Below are 12,287 nucleotides of genomic sequence, written 5' to 3'. Positions count from 1 at the left end.
GAGAGAGAGGACGGATCGCCGGGGGATTTGGCATGCGGGGGGGCAATCCACCTTCTGTCAGGAGACAGAAAGAAGGAAAGAAAGAAAGAAAGAGACGTGGCCTGTCGAAGATACACCGACTGAGTGCAGTATCAGCCAAAAATACTCCTCCTAACAAGTCAATAGTGTGCATCGATTACTTCTGCAGCAGGGCTTATGCAACATCAACGCCTCAGTGTACAACTGTGGCGAAATGGCTGTGGACCCGCTCGCCCTGCAGAGACCGGACTAATAAACTCCTCTTGTGTGTCCCGGGGTCCTTAAATCACGCCGCACAATGTGAACTAAGAGAGCTGAATATATATATATGTATGTAGTATGTGGAGAGGGGGGGGGTCCCGGGCTGATGTGGATGTCCAGTTAGTGAGGACTAAACAAAGTGCTGGAGAGACACCTGTAGTCATCGCTGTCCAATCCTTCCTCTCCTCCCCTTTTTCCTTCCGCTCTTAGTCCCATCATCAGCTCCCCCTCTCCTCTCCTCGAGGCCCAGCACATCACCATGTCCACCGGGACTCTGATGCGAGCCCGGAGACGGCCGCGCTTAATCGATAGTGCCCGGTTGCCAAGACAACCTTGATTTCCTGTCGCCGCTTTTGCCGAGCGCCGGTGATTGCGCCGGGTGTCCGTTGCACCTGCCGCCCTCTCCTCCTCCTCTTCCTCCTCCCTCTCCTCCACGTCCAGTGTCTCATCAAGCGCTCCTTTTCCCTCCCTCCCTCCCTCCCTCACGCCGTATAGCCACCACAGACAAAAGAGGCAGACGGACATACAAAGGCAAAACGGATTAGACCCAAGAGGTTGGGTTTGAACAATCAAAACACAGAGTTGCGCGTGAGGCCACATGTACACACACACACACATGTACACACACACACGGGCACACACACACACACAGACTTAAACAAACACACATGCCCTGTCATTCTGAACAAAAGCGAGCTGTGACAGTTATCATATCCACCTTGGAGGGTGATGTCATTGCACCTGGATAGGGAGCATCACACTCACACACACACAAACACACACACACAAACGCACACACCCCTCGTCTCGCTCTCCAGCAGGAGGGGTTGGCACCTCCTGTTTCTTTTTCTTTTTTCTTTCTTTCTTTTTTTTTCATTAATGGAGAGCTCATTAATCGTGGCTGATAACGAGGACGTGAGACAGGGACATGATTAAGGGTCTCTCTCTCCTTTAGCCGGGCGCCCTTGGGGATAAACAGCCCAGGGTTTGTGAGTGTGTGTGTGTGTGTGTGTGTTTCTGTGTGGGCCGCATGTTAAAACAGGACACACACCGAGCGATATCTCTAGGACGTCTGTGGGATAGGATATGACACGTGCTTTCACTTTCCAGCGGTTGTAGCTTCGGTCCGTTATAGTCGCGGAGAATTTCCCAGTCTTCGCCAATCGGTGTGTGCGCATTAATCCATCTCCCCTTAACGATCTACGTTTGTCTTTATGAGGACTCCCCCAAGGCGACACGGTTTAATGCTGAGGGAGATGGATTGGGGACTCGGAGAGAAGAAGTCTAAAACACTACTTCTGCGCGATGTGAGGATGGGCATCCCCGAGCTTCCCGGCACGCGGTACCTTTCCTGACTGGAAACAGAGAGACGTTCTCTTCTCATCAAAGTCTGTGCTTTTGAAGGAACCTCATTTGGTGCATTGTGTAGTAATTTGCCAATTCAGTAGTGCGTCAGGCTGAAATGGCGTCGCATTAGATGCTCGAGTGAACAATTCGTACGTCAGGCTGGGGCTAATTCCTCAGTGTCGCGCATGCTGCAGACTATGAAATTGTTGATTGTTGAGTTAAGAGGGACATTTTACTTTCTATTTGCTGGCATGCGCTTTGTGCGCAGTGTGCAAACATGTGTATGTTTAGCTCCTTTCAGTTTGATCCTCTGTCACTGAGTTGCCATAAACTATTTCAGTTTCGGTAACTCGAACAGCAAAGGTACGTACAAACATGGGCATCGTTGTGGTGCGAGGTGTACTGACTATCTACAAAGCTCGACAAAACACACGCGCACGCACACACACACCCACACGCACACATACTGCATGCAACAAGGGACATTGTGGGACAGGTGGCCATACTTAAGGGCACATTTGCAGCTGACACATGTTGATACTATAAATGATTATGCAGGAAGTTTAATTCAGGGAAATGTGTTTTGGCAGGGGTTATGATTTAATATATTTCCATCAATATATTACGGCTGTGATATATATATATATATATATATATATATATATATATATATATATATATATATATATATATATATATATATATTACACTGCAAATATGAGGCAAATTCTTCCCGCAAACCTGCATGTTTGGTTGAGCAAACAAGTGTTACATAATACTGGAAATAAGGTTTGTGTCGGCTGTGAAGCAGAAAAATGGAGAATTGCAGATGACTAACGAGCTGGTATGGTAATATGTTTCTCTCTCAAAGCTGACAAATGTAATGTAAGTGATCCACAAACACAACGAGATGTCATGACGTCTCAGCCGGAGAGCAGAGATCAGTGTGTATGCATGAGGGCTTTTGTAGTACAGCAATCGCTTAGTCTTACACACACATTAAATCCAATCTGTCTGGACCGGGACCCTAATCCCCTCTCCACGGCCATGGAGACGAGCAGACAGTAATCCTCCATATTTGTGTATTAATAGAGTTTCAAGGGGGGGGGGGGGGGGGGCTATGTATCTTTATATATATATATATATATATATATATATATATATATATATATATATATATATATATATATATATATATATATATTGATGATGTATGTTTTATTAGTTGTTAATCTGCTTGTCGATCAGAGGACCTGGGCCATTCAAACCTGGGCCTTAATGAAAACAGGAGCAGCCCTGCCGGAGGGATAAGCTCCCCAAGGACAAGGGGAAGAGCGTGGCTGGGCTCAATAGACTCGTCATCAACAGTAAACAGCTTTACATCAATGTTATCTGTCACGGGGCAATACAATTATTAGGTGGAATTCAGCCCCGGGCCTTTTTTCCCCCGAAAAACAGGGCTAGATAAAGCCTGACCCAAATACAAGCCTGTTACGTTGTTACCATAATACACGCCTCAATCAACCCTAATGTTATTTCTGAGAGTGTACTTTAGAGTCGTCGTCCACAATAAACTCTGACCGTACTGCGGAGGACTTTGACCCGCTCGGACGCTCGGGTGGAACGAATTTGGCCAAAAGGCCGCTCCACGCCAGCGGAGACGAGCGGCCGCTTGTGACGGAGAGCAGGGGGATGAGATTCCTTCGCAGAGGTATCGTCCGCTCACCTCTCAGGCCGTCTAGACGCTGTGTCACCGCCACGCCCCGCCGGACGTCTGTCCTGATTCAGAGATTTATCAGACAGCCCGTTCGATTAGAAGGTCACCGCTCTAAATTAGCAGGCGAGTCAGGGAATGACAGAGGCGGGCTGGACAGGAGGGCCATTACTAGTGTCTAAGGGACACCGCCCCCCCCACCCTGCTTACCAATGGCACCGCAGTCGCCGACATTTCAGCAACAATTTATATGATTCTCTTTTCAAGACATTTGCCTCTGCCGCAGAGGAATGTGGCGTCCGTGTGCGTGCCGGCCCCGTTTTACGGGAGGCATCAATCAATGTGACTTCCGCTGGATAAACAAACAAACAGCTTTTTAAACATCTGGTCGGGAGAGATAGAGAGAGGCACCCTGGGGAGATGTGTGGTTTTCCTCTGAGATCTGTTGATTGGGAGGAAGCGTGGAGGGAAAGGCAATAAATGAAGAAAAAAAGAAAAGGAAAAAAAAAAAAGGAGAGGAAGAGCCGGGGAGAGACAGTTCACACTCGGGTCAGAATTCAGGTGGTTTGGGAATGCACTCCCAAACCACGCTCAGCACACTGAGCCACACACACACACACACACACACACACAGTAAAACATGGCCTTTAAATGCATTGCAGCCGGACCATGTGACTCTCACGGGGTAGTCTCATGGGAGCATCCCCCCTCCACCCTGCCCCTGAGCTACCCTGATGGACGAGAACAACAGGAAGTCAGCCTGGCTTGTAACATCACACCACACCGCACACCTCCAGATAGCTGCTCCCTCTTTTTCACCCACAGCACCGGCCTTCCCTCGTCATCCGTGCGCCGTGTCGGCCGAAGCCATTCATCAGTCACCGCGGTCAAAGTCTAAAGTTTTAATCTTTCTGAGAGTGCGCTGCGCGGCGTGGAACAAAATCGGTGGCACGGAGCCCGCCGCTGCTGGCGTCGATTCAGCCGAGCGAGACGCGCCGCGGCCTGGCGCCGACGCGCGGAGAGGCCGAGGCTAGCAGGGGGCGGGCTTTTCAGCCAGTGAATAGCCCTTGTTTATATAGGCCCCTCTGGGAAGTCAGGACACTGCGGTGAATAGGAGCCAGTTAGCAGCGATGGCATAATAAGACCAGGAGGAGGATGGGGAGGACGGGTGGGGGAGTTCATTGAAATTCAACGCAGGACACTGTCAAGACAAACCACCCTTGCCAGCTGTGGCGGCAACTCAATGGAGAAGGGAGAGCTTTCTTAGGCTGAGGGTTTTTGAGTTAGCAACGCAACACGTTAGGTAAGCCACAAGATTGTGATTGTTTCCCTCATCAGAAATACCAGATGAGATGAGGTGGAGTCTAACGTTGAAAATGGAGAGGAGGGAATCCTTCAGAAGTTTGGGCAACTGTTTCTCTAAAGCTGAACAAAAGGAGCACACAAGCAGGCTGGTTAATGTCATGAACTTCCTCATAAGAGTGACACTGACATGACGAGGCTATTTTTCTCCTTACAGATACTAAGTCCAGGAACTCTTTGCAGAAGTGACTGTGGCAGGCAGCGCTCTTTGGACTCAATGGGAAACGATGCTCTGCACGAAGAAACAAAAAAGCTGGCCTTTCTTTTACTGGCTCACACTGAAATGCACGGAGCCAAATCTTTTTAATGTGTCTGAAAAGAGATGCTGTTTTTCTTTGCCCTCTGTGTGCGATTCGTTTCCCAGGCTTTCATGTTTTTTTTCCCGCTCCCAGTTTGTGGTCTCCGCAGCCCCTGATGAGGAGCCTTAAATAGGCTGCCACAGGTGCTGGGTAGGTGAAGGAAGGGGGGGTTCGTGGCCTGGATGGGAGCAGGACCACAGGAAGCCTCTTGTTTTCACAGATATAAAGGGCTTTCAGGTTGCATCCTGGGCCGTAATCTCTCACACACTTCCAGGTTTTGTTCCCGGTGAGGCCGAGAGAAGACGACAGACTAACCTTCGCCCCGAGAGGCTGATCGATAGCTGCTGATGAGACAGGATGTGTCTCTGACGTTGCCGTGGATTTGAAGAGTGCAAAATGACAAAGGCACGGTTTGGTTTTGAGCCGTGTTCATTAACAGTCCTCGATCCGGGATGATTTATGGGTTCATTTATTCCGAGTGCTGGTTCATTACGGATGATGATTATAAAAGTGTGCGTATAATTTCTTTCCTGACCTCTTCATTTGCTTTTAGGGCACAATTAACGTTGTTCCAAGCTCTTACACCCTAATTACAGAAAAGATAACGCTCCCTTCCTTCAAATTCAAGTTCCTCCTTAACCAGTCACTTAGAGCTGGCCTTGTGTTCAAAAAGATCCATTTACGGGAAATTTGCATGAAAGCGCTTTATTGAAAAGTTGGCATTGAGGAGGGACGGGAACTTCACGAGAGCAGGCGACGCGTTTGCACATTTACAGCGAAGAACCGCTTGCATTCCTACTCTTTGTCTCTGCCGCTCTCACACATTCTCTCTCTCTGTCTCTCTGTCTCTCTGTCTCTGTCTCTCTCTCTCTCTCTCTCTCTCTCTCTCTCTATTCTGAACATGTCCTTCTTGAGAAGGCTGGCATTTGACCGTGAGCCACACCCTGTTCTCCTGCCAGAGGAAACTTTCAATCTCTACCTCTCTCCGGCTCTCTCCTACTTTTTTGTCAGGTGTTATTTATGAGTCCCGTATAGCTGAATTGCTGCATACATACAGCACCTGCTGGTGTTGGAGAATCAGAGCCAATGCAGCTGCCAGAGAGAGAGAGAGACAGAGAGAGAGAGAGAGAGAGAGAGAGAGAGAGAGAAATAGAGAGAGAGAGGGTGGGGGAGAGACTGCAAACAGGAAGGAGTGAAAGAGTGAGAGTCGTCATGAGAAAGAGAGACTTTAAAATTGACATTAAGGAGAATAGCGCGCAGCGTTTGTTAGCGCACTGGCTAAAGCTAACGGGACAGGCAACTACTGAGGATGCTGTGTTGATTGGAACAGCGGGACAAAACAAACAAACAAGTGATGAGCGAGCGCTAATTGATAGTGTCGTACGACTCCAAACGCGATCAATTAAAGGCCGCGCCTCATTGACTGAGGCGCCGGTGTAACGAGAGACTGGAGGGCCCTGTCAGCGCGAGCACGGAGACAGATGTATGGCCGCCTGGCTGCGGGGAGCCGAGAGTATCTACTGCCTTCACTACACGCTACACACACAATACACCCACGCTCCTGATTGCGTCACATGCTCGGGGGTGAGGGGGGCGGTGTGTTTTGACTGTAAACACCTGGACACTCGTAGCGGTGAGCTGAGCCAGGACAGGTGGGCTGATACGGGGGTCAAAGGTCTCTGGCTTAGTTCCAGTTCCCAGAAACAGAAAGACCCAGAGTAAAACTAAACTAAACTAAAACACTGTACACTTTGCTCCAAGAGAGTATGGATCGTGTCTCACAGAGGGCGCCCACTAGAACACCAAGATAGCGACAAACAAAATGCAGACCTAAAGGAATCAAACCGTAGTATCTGCAATCACATTTCTTTTGGTTCCTATCCAAAGCTCATGGCCACAGGTGAGGGCCAACAAGAGCGGGAACATGGACCTATCTGCACTGTACAGGACATCCAATCCACAAGGTTGAACGAGACACCAACTTGGTGTCCCAGCAATATCTAAGATAAGACAGTGGTAGAAGTGAGAAACATGTGGAGTGGAGTAATAATGGAATACACTGTTTGTGAAGAGGCATTTGTCACGTGGGGCCAGCCCTAAAAGAGGAACTTAACAAAACAGCACCCAAACTGCAAGAAATACACAACTGTTCTTACATAGTTAGGAAATGCAGGATATTTCTGAGGTTACCCTCAGTACTGAATGAAAAGAAACTACTTCCTGTCTTTACTTTGATCTGTTTAACCCCACTAGAGACGGTGTAAATTCAGTCCAGGCTGCACATAAGGTTATTCCTTGCATTTTGCCTTCACAAAGACATCCTGTATCTGTTCCTCTAACAGTCAACGAGTGGGTCTGGGCTTTGCCGCCTGCTCCGGTTAGGTCACAGTAGCGGGGTCATGGGGAGCCCAACAAAACCCTCATGAGTTAAATGAGGCGATGCGGATGCTCCATGCCTCCCTCTTCTATTGCCCTCCCCTCTGCTCTCAGACCGGCCATTCTCCCCTCATTAATCCCGTGTGGATGTTTATCCATGTTGACATTCAACATAGCAGCCGGCCTTCTCTCTGACTAACATACAAGGTGACTAAGGCGATTCTTTTTTGTTTTTGTTTTTTTTCCTGCAGGAGCTATCCCAGGGCTAGCCTAGCCTAGCCGGCTCAATGCACAGAGTCAGTCACGTCACAGAATCAGTATGCAAGTATGAATGTGTACCCCCTCAGGAGGGCCATTATCAGTTCTGTGTGCTACGGAGTGGAAAATCAATATGGTCATCATAACGGGCTGGCGGAGAGCCAGCCACTAGGCTGTGTTCAAAGCACAGTGCATGGCGGCGGATTACTCCTCATCTGATGTCATCTAATTTCATCCCTGTAGAAGGGAGACACTAAGGGACTGTGGTAAGGTCAAGCACATTTAAAATGCACTAGACATCCAACATCTATGTCAAAAAAAAGAGGCAATAAACTGGTCAGGTGGTCTGAGGTGAAGCTCCAGCAGAGGTTAGCCCCGATGAGTTTTAGCCATAAACACAAGCTGGCGTAAGAGCCCCTTACCGGGCCCGCCTTCTGCCTATTGTGTCAGTCCAGTCTTTTTCATTAACCGCTCCACTGAGGACCACAAGGGAGGAGATAGATGGGCGGGAAGGAGGAGGAGGTGGTGGTGGCGGCGGCAGGGATGGCGGGTGGGGCGGTGTCAAACAGAGAGGGTCTGCAGACGGACCCAAAGGGACCCGTCGTGGTCCTGAAGAGAAGCCACCGAATGCCTGATTAAAAACACACATCAGCAGGTGGCGTTCGGCTACGCCATGCACAATATTTACCTCCGCCAGGACGGCAATTTAGAGGTAATCTCTCCCTCAAGTATACACACTGCTGGAGAATATTACCTCCCACCCTCCCCCTTCACCCACCCACACTTGTGGAGAGGGGCTGAGAAGGCGGGAGAGACCAAGGGGGAAACAAGGGGACAGTTAATGTGTAAGAAAAGGGGTGAAAGAAAAGAAGCGCGTGATTGGAGAGTTCGCAAGGTTGAAGTCATCTCGCCAACACACCTGTCTGCCCGTGACTCACTGCTCTGGAGTCGGGAGGGGAGGCTTTTCTGCTCAGTTGGCTAACACGATACACTTTCCTGAGCTCTCCTCCCTACATTGCACGGCAACAAATACTCGCCTCCACCGCTTTCCGTGTCAGTATCAGTGCGCCGGGGTCAAGGCTTACAGAGCTGTTGCAGACCGACCCGACTCTCACTCGGCAACAACAAGCATGCTAGCGTGCGGTTCTGGTTCCTGTGGTGCCTAAATGATTTTCAACGTTGGCGAGAGGCAGCTCGGGCTGCTCTTCTTGGACAAATGGGAGAGGGGGGGGTGTTTTTGTACAGTTTACTGAGCTCCACCGCCTCGTCCCTGCATTACACCCTATGCTCAATATTTGTGTCCTTTCAGAAAGAGTGTTGGGACAATCAGCGTCAGTTAGGGAGCCTCCGAGGCGCGCCGCCCCCGTCACATTGTCCTGCCGTGCAGATGGACCCCTCGTGGCCCGTCATTGCAGGAGGATTCGGGGGAAACTCCTGCCGGCAGTGCCAAATTAAGCCTTCACCCTGACATTAAAAATAGCATACTGGGTAGCACGTCGCCACTTCAGAACACGCGGTGCACAAAATGCCACGGGGGGATGCGTCGGCGTTAACGTTTAAGCGAGCAACCGTGACGCGGGCGTAAGCTGCGCTTCCGAGGCAAAAAAAAATGTCAAACGGGGGGCTGCGAAGCAGGCTCTTGAGGGCCCGCAGGGCTGCGTGAGAGAGGGATTTGATGAATTCTGCGAACGTTCCGCAGATTCCTCCCTCGCGGGGACCTTTGGCAAAAGAATGGGTCATATGCAAATGGCATGCACAGTATGGAGGAGAAGTTTCCCACAAGCCGAGTGTGAAAAGGGCTCTCCCTCCCCATGCCGGGCCCGCTGAATGGGCCTTTTCTTCTGCCGCTGAAAGTGTATGAGGTAGAGCAGGCAAACTGCAAAGGTAACTAGGCTCTTTCTCCTCGGGCTTTCTCACTAAAGCCCAAACACACAATGGTTCATTTAAGCATTCAGCCACGCAAACCCCAATAAAGCACATCCAAGCGCAGTTAAGGGGGTTACTGAAACTGACTCTGGGTTTAAAACTCCTGCTTTACGGAGGGAGAGCACCTTTTTTTATAGGCTAATGCTCTCAGCCTCCATGGGAGCAGCTAATCATTAAGCCGCCTTAACAGTGGTGGGAGTGTGGTCGTACATCACATCATTTTAATTCTGCCGAATGGTCAGATGAGGACGGGCCTTTTCCCACCCGGATGGACGTGTTGAGGGATGAAGTTTAGACCCTCAAAAAAACTTTTTGCGTTCTTTCTTTTTTTTTCCTCCAGATAATTAGCAAAAAAACGACGGGTAAAAAGTTTGGAATCTTTACCTGCATGGATTAACTTGCAAAGTGCAAAACATACTCCTACAGTCTTGACCCTACAATCCGTACAGGTCTGGGAGATAGCTGCCATGTGTTTCATGCTTTTCATCTGCCAGCAACAGCCCCTCAGATGTCACCTGTTGTAAAATGTTCTAGTCACCTCCGCCACTTCTCACCAACTCCTCCCCTCCTCCCTCCGGCTCCACAGGGAACATAGAGCCCACGGTTTAAGGGGTCAGGGAGGAGTGGACGGGGAGTTGGAGGGAGCGGAGAAAAAAGCTGCAGCTTCAACCTCCCTCCCTCTCTTCCTCCTCCTCCTCCTCTCTCCTCTTTTCATTGAACAGACTTTAACACAAACACAATTGGACATGCTGGAAGCCTCACAATGGCACAGGGGGGGGAAAGTGAAGTCATACTCTAGGCACGCATGGGTGCCTAGGTCAGGGGGCAATCAACAGCACCCCTGGCTACTGTGTCTTAACCCCCCGAAATAAAGGACAAGCTCTGGCAAGGGAGGAGCGAGAGGGGCAGAGAGGAGCTGAGGCGGGGGTGAATTTCTCTTCTTACTTGGCACTTTTAAATGGAACTGCCGAGGAAGTTGGTGAAAAGGGCCGAGGTAAATGAAAAATGTCCTCCTCCGCTAAACTCTTCGCACAACAGGGGTGGACCTTTTAAATGTAAACAGATGTCTTTTAAAACACCGAAGTGGCATGCGGAGCCACAGGGCCGATCCCCAGCTTCTCGGGAGCCTCCTCTGTAGCCCGAAGACACGGCTTGTTTCACCTCGCAAACTGGAGCGAAACCATTGTTTTGTTTTATTTTTCTCCCACAAACGTAGAGCATGTGGTTGCAGTCAATAGTTTCTCGACAGGCTGAGAGAGTCCAGGGGCAACTAAGTGTAGTTTAAGTATAGTTTTACCAGGCCAATAAACATGTTCTTCAACATCACATGAGTTGTTGCCAAGCACCAAGCCCGCAACCTCATTTTCCCTATTTGATGGATGATTCATCAAGGTGCAAGTGTGTGTGAGAATAGATAGAGGGGAGGGAGGGAGAGCGAAGTGAGAAAGACAGTTCAGGGGATGAGACAAATGACCCGTGTGATATTGTCAAATAAATAGAAATCCTAGCATGCGCACCCTCGCTTCAAGCAGGCTCGGTAACACCGCTCCGAAAACATCATCCCCCGGCTCCCGAGCGCGGTTGCAAAGCCGTCCCAGCTCGGGCCTGTTTATTTTTGCAAAGAATGTTAACACCGGGCGCATTCCTCTATTCCCAAATTGCTGTGTTAAATTACCGTTGCAGGGAACGGCTGCTATTCCTTAGGGGAGCTGGCTGGGGAGAAGCGACAAAGGAAGCTGTAGTATCCCGCCGATTGCAAACACCTGTCGTCCTGCGGGCTGTTAACACCTCTCTGTTTACAGCAGGGAATGAAGCTCACCTTGATCTCAACCCCCACCCTGCTCACCGGGGACCTGGCAAAGCCACTGACCATAACAAGCTGGGCACAACTTGAGGGCTTTCTTAATTATAAGAGCCTGAGCAACGGCTATTGAAACTATTTAGCATATTTAAAAAAGTAGCCACGGACTCAGCAAAGACAATTAATTAGACATTAAAATGTTAAGTTGTTTTTGACATTGTGACAAAAGTAAGAAGTATGGTAAACATGCAAGGTCAGCCTTCAATCTAGCTATACTGAGGAATTCCCTTCAACAACAAAAAAAGCGGAGATGTTGATTTACATGACAGATCTGCAGTGTTGTCAGGAGGTGGCAGGAAGTGAGGACTTAAAAGCAGACTGTGGCAGCTCTTTGAAGCAAATGCAAATGAGCCAAAGTAACAGGGAACACATCTGTTTGGTTGAGGAAGCGACTTTAAAATATCAACAGGACTGGCATTATTTAATAAAAAAAAACATGTTTAGTTAAAAAGGGGGAAACGCAACAAATGAAGGTAGATTAAAAATATGTAAAACATGTTAAAAGTCTCTCCAGAGCAAGTAAGACGCCCTTTATTTCTCTCACAAGGACCGCGGAGGACAGCGACCCACACCATGACAGCAGGACCGTTATTTAAGGTGTGTCCACACCTTGCGCGTGTTAAACTGCACAGCCGCTCCAGGGAAGCAACGCAGAGCGACACACCCCGCAAAGAAAAGGCATGACGGTGGAAAACATTGATAGCACCCACCGAGGAAAACAACAAAAACACAACAACAACATGCCACTCTTTACATCACTCTTCTTGTATACACAGAAAAGTCACACCACACTGCGAGTAACCCCCGTTTTGTCCGCGCGCGGCCGCCGTCGAGCGGCGCTCCGCGGTCCGTCCGCGTGTTTGTT

At 49.4% G+C, this 12,287-nt stretch overlaps 1 protein-coding gene across 2 annotated transcripts in view; it reads right to left on the bottom strand.

Moving 5' to 3' along the window:
* The window catches only part of zeb1b (zinc finger E-box binding homeobox 1b), a 46,508-nt gene that overhangs the window by 32,539 nt on the left and 1,682 nt on the right, over positions 1-12,287 (bottom strand). The window lies entirely within an intron of this gene.

This window comes from Clinocottus analis, unplaced genomic scaffold (assembly GCF_023055335.1).
Source record: "Clinocottus analis isolate CAN_PGR_092001 unplaced genomic scaffold, fCliAna1.0.p SCAF_18, whole genome shotgun sequence".
Taxonomy (NCBI): Eukaryota; Metazoa; Chordata; class Actinopteri; order Perciformes; family Cottidae; genus Clinocottus; species Clinocottus analis.
Note: the sequence above shows the minus strand (reverse complement) of the source record. Positions and strands in the feature narration are given on the sequence as shown.